The sequence below is a fragment of the Nelumbo nucifera genome, chromosome 1 (genome assembly GCF_055504915.1).
Source record: "Nelumbo nucifera cultivar China Antique chromosome 1, China Antique-T2T, whole genome shotgun sequence".
Taxonomy (NCBI): domain Eukaryota; kingdom Viridiplantae; phylum Streptophyta; class Magnoliopsida; order Proteales; family Nelumbonaceae; genus Nelumbo; species Nelumbo nucifera.
Window position 1 is genome coordinate 71,840,151 of NC_142649.1, and position 15,371 is coordinate 71,855,521.

At 42.4% G+C, this 15,371-nt stretch overlaps 1 protein-coding gene across 2 annotated transcripts in view; it reads right to left on the minus strand.

Annotated features, from left to right (window-relative positions):
- The window catches only part of EMB2788 (ribosome 60S biogenesis amino-terminal protein), a 107,612-nt gene that overhangs the window by 63,110 nt on the left and 29,131 nt on the right, over positions 1-15,371 (minus strand). The window lies entirely within an intron of this gene.

Genomic DNA, 15,371 nt, shown 5'->3' on the forward strand with positions numbered 1-15,371 from the left:
TCTCCAGTGGCACTGTAGATTTGGTCATCCTTCGCTGAAAGTGTTGCAGTCCTTAGTCCCTTCATTGAGTCAACTTTCTGTTTTAGATTGTGAGTCTTGTCAATTTGGGAAACACCATCGTGTTCCCTTTCGTTCTAGGGTCGATAACCGTGTGTCGAGTCTTTTTTCTTTAATTCATTCAGATGTTTGGGGTCCTTATAAAGTGATGTCATATAATGGATACCGATATTTTGTTATTTTTGTTGATGACTGTTCAAGAATGACGTGGCTCTATTTAATGAAAGAAAGAAGTGAATTATTTTCCATCTTCCAGAAATTTTATGCTGAGATCCGCAATCAATTTGGTGTTCACATCAAAATTTTCCGTTCTGATAATGGTCGTGAATACTTGTCTTCATCTTTTCGAGAATACTTGGACCAACATGGCATTATACACCAAACTTCATGTACCTATACTCCGCAACAAAATGGGGTTGCTGAGAGAAAGAACCGCCATCTTGTAGAAACGGCACGCTCCCTCATGCACCACATGAATGTTCCCAAAACTTTTTGGAGCGATGCAATGCTCACCTCTTGTTTCTTAATTAATCGGATGCCCACGTCTATCCTTGATGGTCGTTCTCCTTTTAGTGTCTTATTCCCCAACATGTCTCCGTTTCCGCTTTCTCCTCGGGTATTTGGGTGTGTCTGCTTCGTTCATAATCTGAGTCCCGGGACTGACAAGTTAGATGCACGTTCCATGAAGTGTATCTTCCTTGGTTATTCCCGAACTCAGAAAGGGTACAAGTGTTATCATCCTAGTTCTCGTCGTTCCTTGGTATGTGCTGATGTTACATTCTTTGAGTCTACTCCGTTCTTCGTGGGGTCCGGTGCTGCTGCTTCCCCCACATCACCACCTCCTCTTCCTCTTCCTGTGGCTGATCCACCTCCTTTGGTTCCAGTCATGCCTACGTCCTTGCCTCCGGTGCCACCATTGGTTGACCGTCCACCCATCCGTCACGTGTATACACATCGCCCACGTGTACCGGCTGCAGCTCCTCCAGCTTCATCACCGTCGACAGATCCAACTCCAGCTTCGACACCAGCCTCCGACCTAGATCTTCCTATTGCCTTACGGAAAGGTAAGCGTACTTGCACCCTTCACCCTATTTCCAATTTTGTTTCACTTACCCACCTCTCCGCTTCCCATCGCCAGTTCATATCTTTGTTATCCTCCGTGGTTGTTCCTAAGGATGTCCAGGAAGCCCTTACCTCTCCAGAGTGGTGCCGTGCTATGGAAGAAGAGCTCTCTGCTTTGCATCATAATCACACTTGGGATCTCACCGCTCTTCCTCCTGGGAAGCAGGCTGTCGGTTGTAAGTGGGTGTATAGTGTTAAGTACTTGCCAGATGGTCGTGTTGAGCGCCTGAAGGCGCGGCTGGTTGCCAAAGGGTACTCCCAAACCTATGGCATTGACTACACGGAGACGTTCTCCCCGGTTGCTAAGATAGGATCAGTTCGTGTCGTCATCTCTCTTGCAGCTATGTCTGGTTGGCCTCTCTATCAGCTCGATATCAAAAATGCCTTTTTGCATGGGGATTTGCTCGAGGAGGTCTACATGGAGCAACCACCTGGGTTTGTTGCTCAGGGGGAGGATGGTAAGGTATGTAGACTTAAGAAGGCTATTTATGGACTTAAACAGTCCCCTCGAGCATGGTTTGGTAGGTTCAGTGAGGTGGTCAAGAAGTTTGGTCTGAAACAGTGCCAAGTTGATCACTCTGTCTTCAGTCTTGACTCTTCGGCAGGTAAAATAATATTGGTGGTGTATGTGGATGATATCGTTGTGACTGGGAATGATAAAATGGGCATTGACAGATTGAAGGCATTCCTACAGGAACACTTTCAGACAAAGGACCTTGGCAAGTTGAAATACTTTTTGGGCATAGAGGTAGCAAGATCTAAGCATGGCATTAATTTGTGCCAGAGGAAATATGTGCTTGATTTACTGGAAGAAACAGGATTGTTGGGTACTAAACCGGCTGAGACACCTATGGAAACAAATACGAGGCTGAGCAGTGATATAGGTGAAGTGTTTGAAGAGCCTGGCAGATACCGACGACTTGTAGGCAAACTAAACTATCTAACCATTACTCGGCCAGATATTTCATTTGCGGTTAGTGTGGTGAGTCAGTTCATGCAGAAACCTTTGGTCCCACATTGGAATGCAGTGCTAAGGATTGTGAGGTATCTGAAAGGAGCTCCTGGTCGTGGTTTGTTGTACAGAAGTGGTGGAAAACTGGTAGTAGAAGGATACACCGATGCTGATTGGGCAGGTTCTATGTCTGATAGACGATCTACCACAGGCTATTGCACCTTTCTGGGGGGTAACCTGGTAACATGGAAAAGTAAGAAGCAAACAGTTGTGGCAAGAAGCAGTGCAGAAGCGGAATATAGGGCCATGGCACATACTGCTTGTGAACTAGTGTGGCTGAGGAACCTTCTACAGGAGATAGGATATGACATCAGTACTCCAATGAAGCTCTACTGTGACAATCAGGCAGCGGTTCATATCTCTTCCAATCCAGTGTTTCATGAAAGAACCAAGCACATCGAAGTTGACTGTCATTTTGTGAGAGAGAAGGTGCTGAATGGGGTGATAGAAACTGCATATGTTAGTACGGGAAACCAGTGGGCAGACTTGTTTACAAAAGGCTTGAGTCGGGGGAGAGTGGACTACATATGTAACAAGCTGGGATTATATGATATATACTCACCAGCTTGAGGGGGAGTGTTAGTGGTGTTAGTGAAGGGGTATTTCAGTCTTTGTACTTGTTGAGAATGCTGATGTGTACTGTTATGTTAGTTCGAGTGCCTCTTACTTAAAGAAGGGCACTCAAGTCTTTTTCAATAAGTCAATAATATAATAATAGGTCTGGCCGAATCAAGGGATTAACTTTTTTCCCTAATTCGAACCAGCCTTTCTCTCTTTTCTCTCTTCTCTCTTTTCTTCTTTCCTCTCCTACTTCTTGCTGTCTACTTTACTCTACAGTCAACGAACAAGACAGAATTCTATGGCAGGTCAAACTTCAACAAGATGCAAGGTGAAGACTCTCCTAAACATAACAGAAAAACAAGAAAAATTTACAAAATTTCCTAAAATAGCACTTCCATAGATACCCCTTGTTTAGCAAGAGAGCCAGTGAAAGCATTTGCCGACCTATCCACCATTGGACTGTAATTGGCATATGTCTTGTTAACCATTTGACTTTTTTTATGAGATCCCTATAGTTCCAAATAACTGAATCTGGTTCAACAACCAGCCCACAATCACCTTAGAGTCCCCTTGAATTAGTAATTTCTCAACTCCAAGTTGGTTAGCAATCTGAATTCCCTGTAACTTCTCCTCATTTCTCAAGATCCCTCCAACACCTAACAATCCCGGATTGCCTTGACTGCTCCCATCAAAATTTGGTTTAATAAAACCCTCTGAAGGAGGTGCCCAAACTACTACAGGTTTATTTTTCTTAGATGACATGTTAGCTATTACAGCCCAGCTCCTCCAAAAGTCAACAAAGGAAAAGGAAATAAAGGAATCTAGGGTTCTCAACTAGTGTATAGCTCTAGTTAAAATACACTCATTCTCTGCCAAAAGGGCTCTCTCCTTGTCATGAAAGACCCTAGCATTCCTTTTTTCCCAAATAGTCCACAGCATGGCTGCTCTGAAGCGTCTCCACATGTTTCTCCCTCTTTTTGTTGGCCAAACAAAGGTAGATGGAATAAACAACAATTTTACTTCTAATGGCAGATTCCACCTACAACCAAACAAATCAGGCATCCAATCCCACAGAGCTGCAGCAAAGGGGCAAGAAATCAGAAGTGATAGCAGTCGTCACTATGGGTTTTGCACAAAATACGCCAGTTTGGGGATAAACACAAGGCCTCTTCTTTTGCAAGTTCTCCAAAGTTTTAATCTTACCATGGTACACCTACCAGCAAAAGACAGCAATTTTGGGGGGAATAGGCTTAGTCCAAACTTCTTGCACAGGGAAAGGCCAAGGGAGATCGCTAGAATACAGAACTGGAAAGTTGGACAGTTTTGTATGCCCTTGATCAAAAAGCCTTATGAAGCAGAGATTTGAAAAAGGAAGTGTTAGACAGTTTTGTATGCCCTTAGCTTCAATCAGAATGATGTACATTATGACTTTATTGTAAATGAATAAAAGTACATATTTGATTCATGTTCCCTTGGTATGTTTCTGTCTAATACCCTTAAACTTGACACTTAATGAGACTCGTGTTAGTTTAGAATGTTCACAGCCAGTGGGTCGGTCTGGGGAGACCTATCCTGATAAGGCTGACACTGATGTGTCACCAAGTCGGTCGGGGTGGCATGTCTCAGCTGCCAGGGTGAGACCCTAGGCACATGCAGTGTAGGATCAATTGAATCTTTGAACTGGACCAGATTTCCAGTATTGCCCTGGACCTTGGAGATTAATGGGCAAAACTGGAAAGTTACACCCAACCCCTAGACTCGATTATGATACTGCACTAGGTGTCGGATTGGGCTGTCTTTGATGTACCAATCAGTGAGATCCTTAGCAGGGGTCAAAACCTAGGTATGTTGAGACAGTCTGAGAATTCATCTGAGTGGGTGATCATAGTGACAGGATCAGCCCCTTTGTCGGACAAAGGTAATGATCGGGGATGCACTCTCTCTGATGGAAACCAAGACTGTCGGCAGCCGATTTCAATCGTTGAGATTTGTTTTGCAAAATATATTTTATATGAGATATAAAAGTATATATATATATTATGGTTTCTAAAATGTTTGCAAAAGGTTTTAATTCCCGGGATCCATATAAGCAGAGGGTGCAACACTGTTCCTTGCAGCCAAGGGAGAGGTCCTCTCTTGTCGGGCAGTGTTTGATCATTATGGACTAAGAGGTTGAGTGTAAGACCATTAAGGATAATACCTGATGGGCTAATCTTGCATCTACCCACAGTCCCTGAGTGTTACAAGGTGGCTTGGCCCAGGGACCACTTAGGGTAAGTGTTGGGCCCATAGAGCCCATTTGATGGGTTTCGGGGGATGCACTGTCCATAACAGTGTATTCGGCCAGGCCTTGTAACAAAGGCTGGGCTGAACCCATGTGGTTGATGTGTAGATCAATGCTTGGGTCCCACGCCATACAAGGAAGCCCAACTGGGCAGCAGTTAGGAAGGCTAAGTGAGCACTGGACCTTAATGGGCCTAAAGCCCATTTCGAACTAGGCTATTTAATTAGTTAAATATGGGGCGAATTCTGAGATGGATTAGCAGATAGGATAGGGTCTTAACCCTATCCACTCACAGAGTCCAGATCTAAATGTGATTTGGATCTGGAAACCTCCTAATAAGATTAGGAGAAGGCTAATCTAATTTGCAGATAAGATAAGGGCTTATCCTTATCACCTAAAGGGATGTCTGATCCAAATATGATTTGGATCAGTAACTCCTAATTGGATTAGGAGCTGATCGTTTAGGGTTGCAAAAGAAGGAAGGGGCGGCAGCCTTTAGAAAAAACATATTCACATCCTCTTTAGAGCTGAAATCACAGAAGAAAGAATTAAGCAACCTTGCAGAGTTCTTTCTTGCCGCCTACCTTGTCAGTTCGATCTTCAGTTTAGAGAGAGAAGTCAAGATTTGATCTTGACATCAGTTTTTTGTGAAAGGACTGATAGGAAGTTGTGCTCACGTGCCATCCTGCTATTTCTTGCGAAGGAACAGGTTCTTGGAGAAGAACACTATTGATTCTACTCCATCCTACATTGCGCCATCTTCAATGGGAGCAGTCTTTGGATCCTTCCTTGGGCATGAACACCTCCATTGGGAGATATTACTTCTCCGTATCAGGTATAATCCTCTCCTACTGCTTTTGTTCAGATCTGGTTCAGTTTATGGTTCAAGATTGATCCTTGAAAATATGATTTTCTAAATAGGGAATGTGATTCCCAGTTGAAAAGGAGAGAAATTTTTTTTGAAATCCGACCACCTTATTCCGCAAGTTTTGGGCGTCCATACGATGGATCTCTCATCCCTTCAGGAAGCGCAAGTGAAAGAGCCTTGTGAAGCAGGGATCCACACTCTCTTATCAGAAGATGATAGGTCCAAACAAACATTACCAAGAGAAGAAAGTAACTCAGTGACAAAGAAGTCCAGCCTCCCACAAGCCTCTACAAAAACCAAAATCATTCTCTTGACAGTGTAGCCGGCCAGAGATAAGTGGAAGAGAAGAGAAGAGAAGAGAAGAAGAGAAGAGAGAAGGTTTGCAATGTAATAGTACTGGCGGCACCAGTGTTTATTTTACTATATATAGGGCAACAAAAATAACAAGGGAAAAGACCCTTGTGCCCCTAAGTACAATAACAGACAACAGAAATAAAAAACGAAATAAAAAACACTTTAATTAGCCAAACAGGCCCTAACATCTGCAACGAAGTTATTTTAACATTATTCCAACACTCCCCCTCAAGTTGGAGCATAAATGTCAATCATGCCCAACTTGTCACACAAATCTTTGTGCCGCACATGATGAAGACCTTTGGTGAAGATATCTGCAAGTTGCTCTTCCGAGCTGACATATGGTGTGCACACTTCTCCACTTTCAAGTTTCTCTCTGATAAAATGCTTGTCCACTTCAATGTGTTTCGTCCTATCATGCAGTCTGGATTAGCAGCAATATTGATGGCAGCTTTATTGTCACAGTAGAGTGATGTAGGATTGCTTACTGCGAAACCCAATTCACCTAACAGATTTCTTATCCACATGATTTCCGCAACCCCATGAGCCATTGCTCTATACTCTGCTTCAGCATTGGATCTAGACACCACACTTTGTTTTTTGCTTCTCCATGTGACAAGGTTTCCTCCTACAAAGGCACAATAACCACTGGTAGACTTTCGGTCATTGACTGCTCCTGCCCAATCTGCATCAGTATATACTTCCACTTTTAAGTGACTGTGTTTCTGAAACAACAAACCAGTTCCAGGAAACTTCTTGAGATATCTCAAGATCCTCTCTACAGCCTCAAAGTGAGTTGTCCTCAGGCTATGCATGAATTGACTAAGGACACCCACTGCATAGGCAATATCAAGCCTGGTCATAGGCAAATACAGAAGTCTCCCCACGAGTCTCTGGAACATCTTTACATCTTTCAAAAACTCTCCCTGACTGTCTCCCAGATGGTGATTAGGTTCAATAGGTGAATCAGATGGTTTTACCCCCAACTTGCCTGTATCTTCTAGTAGATCTAGTACATACTTCCGTTGGGAAATAAAGATGCCCTTGTGAGAGCGGGCAACTTCAATTCCAATAAAGTATCGTAAGGGGCCTAGATCCTTCACCTCAAATTTAGTGGCTAAGAATTTTTTTAGTCTCTAGATTTCAGCCTCCCAATCTCCTGTGATCACTATGTCATCCACATATACAATAAGAGCTGCAATTTTACCTTCACCTTTTTTTACAAACAGGGTATGATCTGACTGGCATTGTTTGAATCCCATCTGTTGGACTGCTAAATGGAACTTACTAAACCAAGCCCGAGGTGATTGTTTCAACCCATATAGGGACTTTTTTAACCTGTACACCTTTTGTTCACTGCCTTTGGCACAGAACCCTGGGGGTTGGGTCATGTACACCTCCTCTTCCAAGTCACCATTCAAGAAGGCATTCTTGATGTCCAATTGGTGAAGATCCCAGTCAAGATTTGCTGCCAAGGAAAGGAGAATCAGTTCATCTTTGCTACTGGAGCAAAAGTCTCTGCATAGTCCACTCCATATACCTGTGTGAAGCCTCTTGCTACCAGTCTAGCCTTGTACCTTTCAACAGTTCCATCAGCTTTGTATTTCACTGTGAACACCCACTTGCACTCCACTGGTTCCTTCCCCTCAGGAAGATCTACCAACTTCCCATGTACCATTTTTGTGTAAGGCATCAATTTCTTCCTGCATTGCATCTGTCCATTCAGGTTTTGACAAAGCTTCTGCCACGATCTTAGGGATGGGAACACTATCAACAGAAGAGAGAAAGACACAGTACGAAGGTGAAACATGCTCATAGGACACAAAGTTAGAGATAGGATGATTAGTGGTACAAGATCTAACACCCTTTCTCTTAGCAATAGGAATATTAAGATCATTGGGGACAGGTGAATCAACATTTAAAGGAGCAATGGGAGCAAGTGTACCTGGCTAATGAGACGGATCTGCCTCGGGTGAATCCAATGATGTTGGTTGCATAGTGTCCGGCTCCACGGCTCTTGAACTCTGCTGGCTCTTATGGCGACGATGAAAAACAAAGAACGAAGGAGGATCGGGTAAAGGAGGTAGTTGAATCTGAGTCGTCGCCTGTTTCTCCTCAACCCTACTCTCCCCTTGAGGAGAAACCGAGAAGAACGGTTGACTCTCAAAGAATGAGACATCAATGGAAACATAGTACTTGCGGGCAATGGGATCATAGCAACGATACCCCTTTTGAGATGAAGGGTAACCAAGAAAAACACAAGGAATAGTCCGAGGGTCAAGTTTACCACGAGTAGGTGACAGGTTGTGGACAAAACGACACCCAAAACCACGCATCGGAATGGTGGACAGCGGGGCTGTAGGGAACAAGAGCTTATGTGGGGCCTTATACTCTAGTAGCCGAGAGGGCATGCGATTGATGATATATGTCGCACACAATACTGATCTAGAACTGTTTTGGCACATTCATATGAATCAACAATCCACGAGCAACTTCGAGAAGGTGACGGTTTTTTCGTTCAGCCACACCATTTTGTTGGGGTGTCCTGGCACAAGAGCTTCGCTGAAGTGACCCACTTGAAGCAAAGAACTTTGTGAGATCACTATGGAAATATTCCTTTGCATTGTCCGATTGGAAAATATGAATTTCCGTTTGGAACTGAGTGAACACCATGCGTTGAAAATCTTTCACAATTTGTGGCACTTCATCTCGAGATCGCATAGGGTAAACCCAAGTGTATCGAGAATAATCATCAATCAAAGTAACAAAATACTTATAGACAACCGCAATAGGTAGAGTAACAGAGCCCCAAACATCAGAATAAACAATATGAAATGGAAATTCAGATCTTTTATTTCTTAAAGGTAAAGAACTTCTACAATGCTTACTCAACTGACAAGTTTGACACTGTAACTAACTCACTGACAAGGACTCAAACAACTTTGGGAACATAACTTTTAACGACTCAAAAGAAAGATGACCTAAACGACTATGCCATAAATAGGCCTGACTCTCACTCGATGAACTTGTGGACTTAGTCGCCACTAAACCAGCATTATTCTCCAACACGTAGAGACCATCCACCATGCTTCCTCTACCAATCGTCTTCCCCGAGGTCAAATCCTGAAACACACATGAAGACGGAAAAAAGGTGACTGAGTAGTTCAAAGAGTGAGTAATACTACTAATGGACAGCAAATTAATAGGTAATTTCGGAACATGCAGGACATTAGGAAGAGTAAGGCCAAGTGGAAGAGATATGGTGCCTCGGCTAGCTATGGTAGAAAAAGAACCATCAGCCAGTCTTACCTTATCTTTCCCAGAAAGAAGGTTATATGTCTGGAACAAATTTGACTTACCGGTCATGTGATTTGAGGCTCCGGAGTCAATAATCCAAGGTGAATCAGTAGTATGAGATGACACATGGAAGGCTGTGGCATTACCTGATGTAGACGCAAATGAGGTAGAAGGAGTAGGCCCAGAATCCACCTGGCGGAGAGTCCTACCATACAATTCCAAATGTTCACAGAAGGAGTTGATAATATCTTCCTTAGGGTCAGAACTGGGATGTCTCTCCTGAGTTACAGAAGGACTAGTCTCTGTCGATGCCATATTAGCTGAGTTATACCTTTTTTGATTCTACTGGCCTGGTTTCTTGCCCTGATCCAGTGTTGACTTCTTACCCAAATCCTGTGCCCATTTAGGTTTTCCATGGAGATCCCAGCATGTATCTTTAGTGTGTCGTGTCTTCTGGCAGTGAGTGCACCAAAGCTTGCTTTTATCTTCTGATTTTTTCTGAGTGTCACCCCTTTTAAAGCCACCTCCGACATTTGTATCCGAATTTCCCCGGACCGCTAGGGAAACTGACTCCCATTCTACACCATTCATCACACTTCTTCTGCTTTCTTCTGACTGCACCAAGGCATACACCTCCTGAACTGATGGCAAGTCTTTACTACCCAAGATTTGTACCCTGATGGACTCATATGACGGATTCAGCCCTAGGAGGAAGGCAAACACGCGTTGCTGTGATACAAGTGACTTATAGGCCTTTGCATCTTCATCACACTTCCAATTCACATTCTGATAGTGATCAAGTTCTTTCCATATTGATGTCAAATCAGAATAGTACATCGAGAGACTCCTCTCCCCCTGCTTGCAAGTAGAAGATTCAGCTTGTAGTTGATATTATCTTGGCATAGTGTCTCTGTTCTGAATAAGTGGACTTCGCTTGTTCCCATACCTCACAAGCAGTTTCAGCCCACATAAAAGTCTTCCTTACTTGTGGCAGCATTGAAACCAAGAGCCAAGACATCACCATACTGTTCTCTTGGTTCCACCTATCATGCTCAGCACTTCCATACTTCGGTTCCTTTACTCTCCCATTGATGTATCCTATTCGCCCCCTAGCGGTGATGTAGAGTTTTATCCCCCTAGACCACTCAAGGTAATTCAGACCATCAAAGGGAATGACAGCCATGTGAAAGCTCATATCCATTCCCCCACTCACTCCATTGTGGCTCCCTGAGATCTCTGAAGTAGCAAAATTCTCAGTCGACATGGTCAAGCAGTTAATCGGTCCCACACACCGGACTTAGGACCCCTCCTTACTCCACAAAACAATGCTCCACTCAGTTCACACCCACACACTCGGGTTTACCAACCAGATTGAGCACAAACAGTACCAAATTCCGGACAAAACTGAGGTAATATTCGGCAGATTTCAGACCTGTATAGTTTTATCAGTCCCCACCTACCAGAATTCCAGAATGTCTAACAGCCACTAATCAGCAAGAGAGATCCTTCTTACTTATAGTCAACTCAAACCATTGAGAAGACAGGTCAGCATTGACCAACAGTTGTCTTAACACATGAGATCACACGATCCAAGAAAACTAGGGTTACACAGGTTCGACAGCATTCAGCCGCCCCAGATTCATAGGGTTTTCACTCGGCACATGACCAAGGAGAGTAAAGAAGAGAAAAAATAGGGAGAATTGTACCAGTCGTAGCTATTCTGTAGTCCAGAATCAGATTTCCTTTCTGCTAGTCTATTCGATATGTTCTTTGGGTTGATCGATTTTCTCTTGACAGTAGGGTTGATCGATCTGCTCTCTTTTAATCAGCATTCCCGCTCTGAAACCATCTTGACAGTGTAGCCGGCCAGAGATAAGTGGAAGAGGAGAGAAGAGAAGAGAAGAGAGAAGGTTTGCAATGTAACAGTACTGGCGGCGCTAGTGTTTATTTTACTATATATAGGGCGACAGAAATAACAAGGGAAAAGACCCTTGTGCCCCTGAGTACAATAACAGACATAAGAGAAATAAAAAACGAAATAAAAAACACTTTAATTAGCCAAACAGGCCCTAACATCTGCAACTAAGTTATTTTAACATTATTCCAACACATTCAAAGAAAGAGGGAAGACTTGAGGGGGGAGAAAAGAGGAAATAGCCTCTTTTCTGTAACAGAAAATAGATTTTTAAGAGGCAAGTTACCCACCCAAGTATCTTCCCAAAAAACTAAATTACTAAAACAAACATCATACCTTACAAATTGGAGAAATTTGGGAAGAATGCCATGTATTGCCTTCCAAGAGGTTGATAGGGTAGCCCAACAAGATATTCCAGCATCCCAACCTGAATCAGAACAGCCATGAATACTAACCACCATCCTATGCCACAAACTCTTTGTCTCCACCGGCCATCTCCACAGCCACTTCCCAAACAAGGTTTCATTTTTAAGAACCAAACACCGTAAACCCAGCCCCCTCCCTCTATACTACGACTAACTATCTTCTAATTAATTGAATGGTCCTTTTTTCTTCCCCTGGTCCCCACAGAAAATCCCTCATCAATTTTTTCTAATTTTCTAGCCTCCCTAGAGGGGATCCTAAAAACAGAAAGGAAATACACCGGAAGATTGGTAACGTACCCTAATCAAAGTCACCCTTCCCCTCAAAGATAAATAATTCTTTTTCCATGTTCCCAATCTTTTTCCAAATTTCACCACAACTGAATTCCAAAAGCTAGGATTCCCACTCAAAGGTAAACCCAAATAAGTCAAGGGCCAAGAGGCAATAGAGCAGTCCAAGCAAGCAACAATGGACTCAACCTCACTATATTCCAAATTGACACCTACCACATAGCTCTTTTAAAAGTTGATTTTAAGGTTGGAGCACTCTCAAGACCGATTATTAGATCCTTAAGGTTTCTCACTATCCTCATATCGCTTCCCTCACAAAAAATGATAATATCATCCACAAACTGAAGATGAGTCACCGAAACACTATTTCTACCGATCTTCCAACCACTTATTACCTCCTCCCTATCTGCTTTGGAAATCCATCTACTAAGCACATCTGCCACTAGTGTAAATAGGAAAGGGGAGAGTGGATCGCCTTGTCTTAAACCCCTACAAGCTGGAAAGAATTCTTTTACCACTTCATTGACTAGCACAGAGTAATGAACCGAAGTGAGACATCCAAAGATCCAATTACACCATCTTTTCCCAAAACTATAAATCCTAAGTACCTCTAAGAGAAAGCTCCAAACCACAAAATCATATGCCTACTCAAGGTCCAACTTACAAGCAAAACCTCGACTCACAAATTTACTCATATCCTCCACACACTCATTTGCTATTAGTATTTGAATAGTAATTTGACTACCTTATACAAAAGCTCATCGTGCTTAGCTTATGAGAGAAGGTAAAACCACCTGATCCTCAAAGATAACACCTTTGCCAAAATTTTGTAAATGTTAGTCACCAAATAACAGGCCTATAGTCTTTAGGTTGCTTAGTATCAATCTTTTTTAGGAATAAGGAATAGGAAGGTGGCATTAATTACAGTGCTGATTATATCTCTTCAAATTCATTGAACATTCCAAGCAAGTCCCTCTTAACCATTTCCCAACAATCCTGATAGAAAATCATGGTGAAGCCATCTGGTCCTAGGGCTTCTTATCTATCCATAGAAAAAATTGCTTGTCTTATTTCCTCTTCTCAAAAAGGTTAAATGGCTAACAAGGAATATGATAATCATAGTTCAGCGGGTAGGCATATCAGCAAACTCAATGACTGATTCATTAGCAAAACAGGGGGTTTCTCGGGCTACTTTATTTTGGGCTTCTGTGTAATTTCTTTTGAACTTATAATTTTGTAACTAGTTTTAAAGGAAAGGTCGCACCTCGTGCCTTTCCATGGGTTGCCTGTAACTCTTATTTGCTGGTTTAATAAAATCTTACTCATATATCCAAAAAAAAATCCTTCCCAGCCAGCTTAAGCAACTCTCCTCCAACCTAGACCAATCTAAACCTTCCAATCTCTCTCTAGACAATAGGGGTCTTCTCAAAATTGACTTGAAATGGTCCACAAAAGGCCTTTCTATCTCTTCTTGAGACTGAATCACTTCTCCATCTACCTCTAGTTTAGCCACAAAATTTTTCCTCCTTCACCCATTAGCTACTGCATGAAAGTATTTGGTATTTCCATCACTTCCTTAATCCATTTGTGCCTAGACTTTTGCCTCTAGGAAATTCCTTTCTATAGAGGATATCTTCCAACTCCTTCAACTTCCACCTCAACTCTCTCTACTACTCATTCAGGATTCTTTGAGATTCCTTCTCATCCAATTCCTCAATATGGGAAATTAAAGTGGACATCTACTCCTCTAGTATCCCAAAATGATCTATGCTCCAGTTTTTATTTTGGACCTCAACATTTTCAGTTTCTTGTGGAACCAGACTCCTTTATACTTCATGCCCCTCAACTCCTCCTACCACCATTCTCCAACCTTCAGTACAAAGTCCATGTGTGTCAACCACATATTCTCAAATCTAAGAGACCTTGGTCGATCACGGCATCACCTAAAGGTTGTTGGCCTAACATTATAGGACATTGATCAGAGGTAACTCTAGGTAGGGCTTTTTCCACCAAACCCGTCCAAAGAATCTTCCACCATTAATTGAAGAGAAATTTCCTAAAAGTTAGACCACGTAAATAGGGTTTGCAACAAGGGGTCCTTTAATTGGCAATTATTCATAAAATTATTGAACTTCCCCATACTAGTAGTAATGGTTTGTTGAGGATTATTTGATTCTCTAATGAATCTAATTACATTTAAGTCCCCACCTAAACACCAAGGTCCCTCCCACAAACCATGAATTGCACAAAGCTCATCCCATAACTCATTCCTGTCTTTGTAACTATTGGACCCATATACATTGGTTAACACCCAAACTGCTCCATCCTCCAAGTTTCTAAATTTCGGAGAAACTAAAAATTTGCCTATTAATTCCTCCAAAACTTCCACCACATCTTCTTTCCAAAAGGTTACTATTCCCCCCGAAGCACCCCAAGAGGGAGCTGAAATCCAGCCCACACCTCTTGATTTCCACACTTCTTGCCCATCTTCGATCTAGCTATGGTAATTTAGTTTCCTGCAGCATCACAACATCAGGCTTTTTTCTTCTTAGTAGATCCTTTATATTTTCCTAGCACTCCCAAGCCCCCTTACATTCCAACTTATAGCTTTCATTATTAAGAGGTAAGGATAGACCCACCTTAGTCACTCCTAACTCACTACTTGGGAGCTTTCCTCCTCTCCCCTCTCCCACTGAATTCAATATCCCCTTTTTGCCTTTTCTTTCCCTTCTTTCCCCTTTTTGTTCTAGAATGTGCTTCAAAAATTGTTACTGTCTCAACATCCCGCAACTTACAATAAGAAACACGTTTTTCTAGAGTTGCATCTAAATACTCTTCCTTTTGCTTATAATCCGACAAAAGGGCACAAATCTGGTCCCAAATCCTTTCTAGTTCATCTTCCTTTCTTCTCTTAAGGTTTGACGATCTCTCACCTTCTTTACCCTCAAAGAATGGCAGTCTTATGGTATGTCTCCCTACCAGAGGACCGACATTCAAACTTAGCTTTTGTTTTAACCATTGCTTTGTCTTGCCATCTCAGGTACCCATTTGTCTCTTTCACTTCTTAATCAGAACCTTCATTCTTTTTTATCAATACAACAGAACCTTCATACACTGACAAATCAAATAAACTAATTATACAACAGCTCTATTACCAATGCTACTGAAAGTAATGGATGAGATGCATT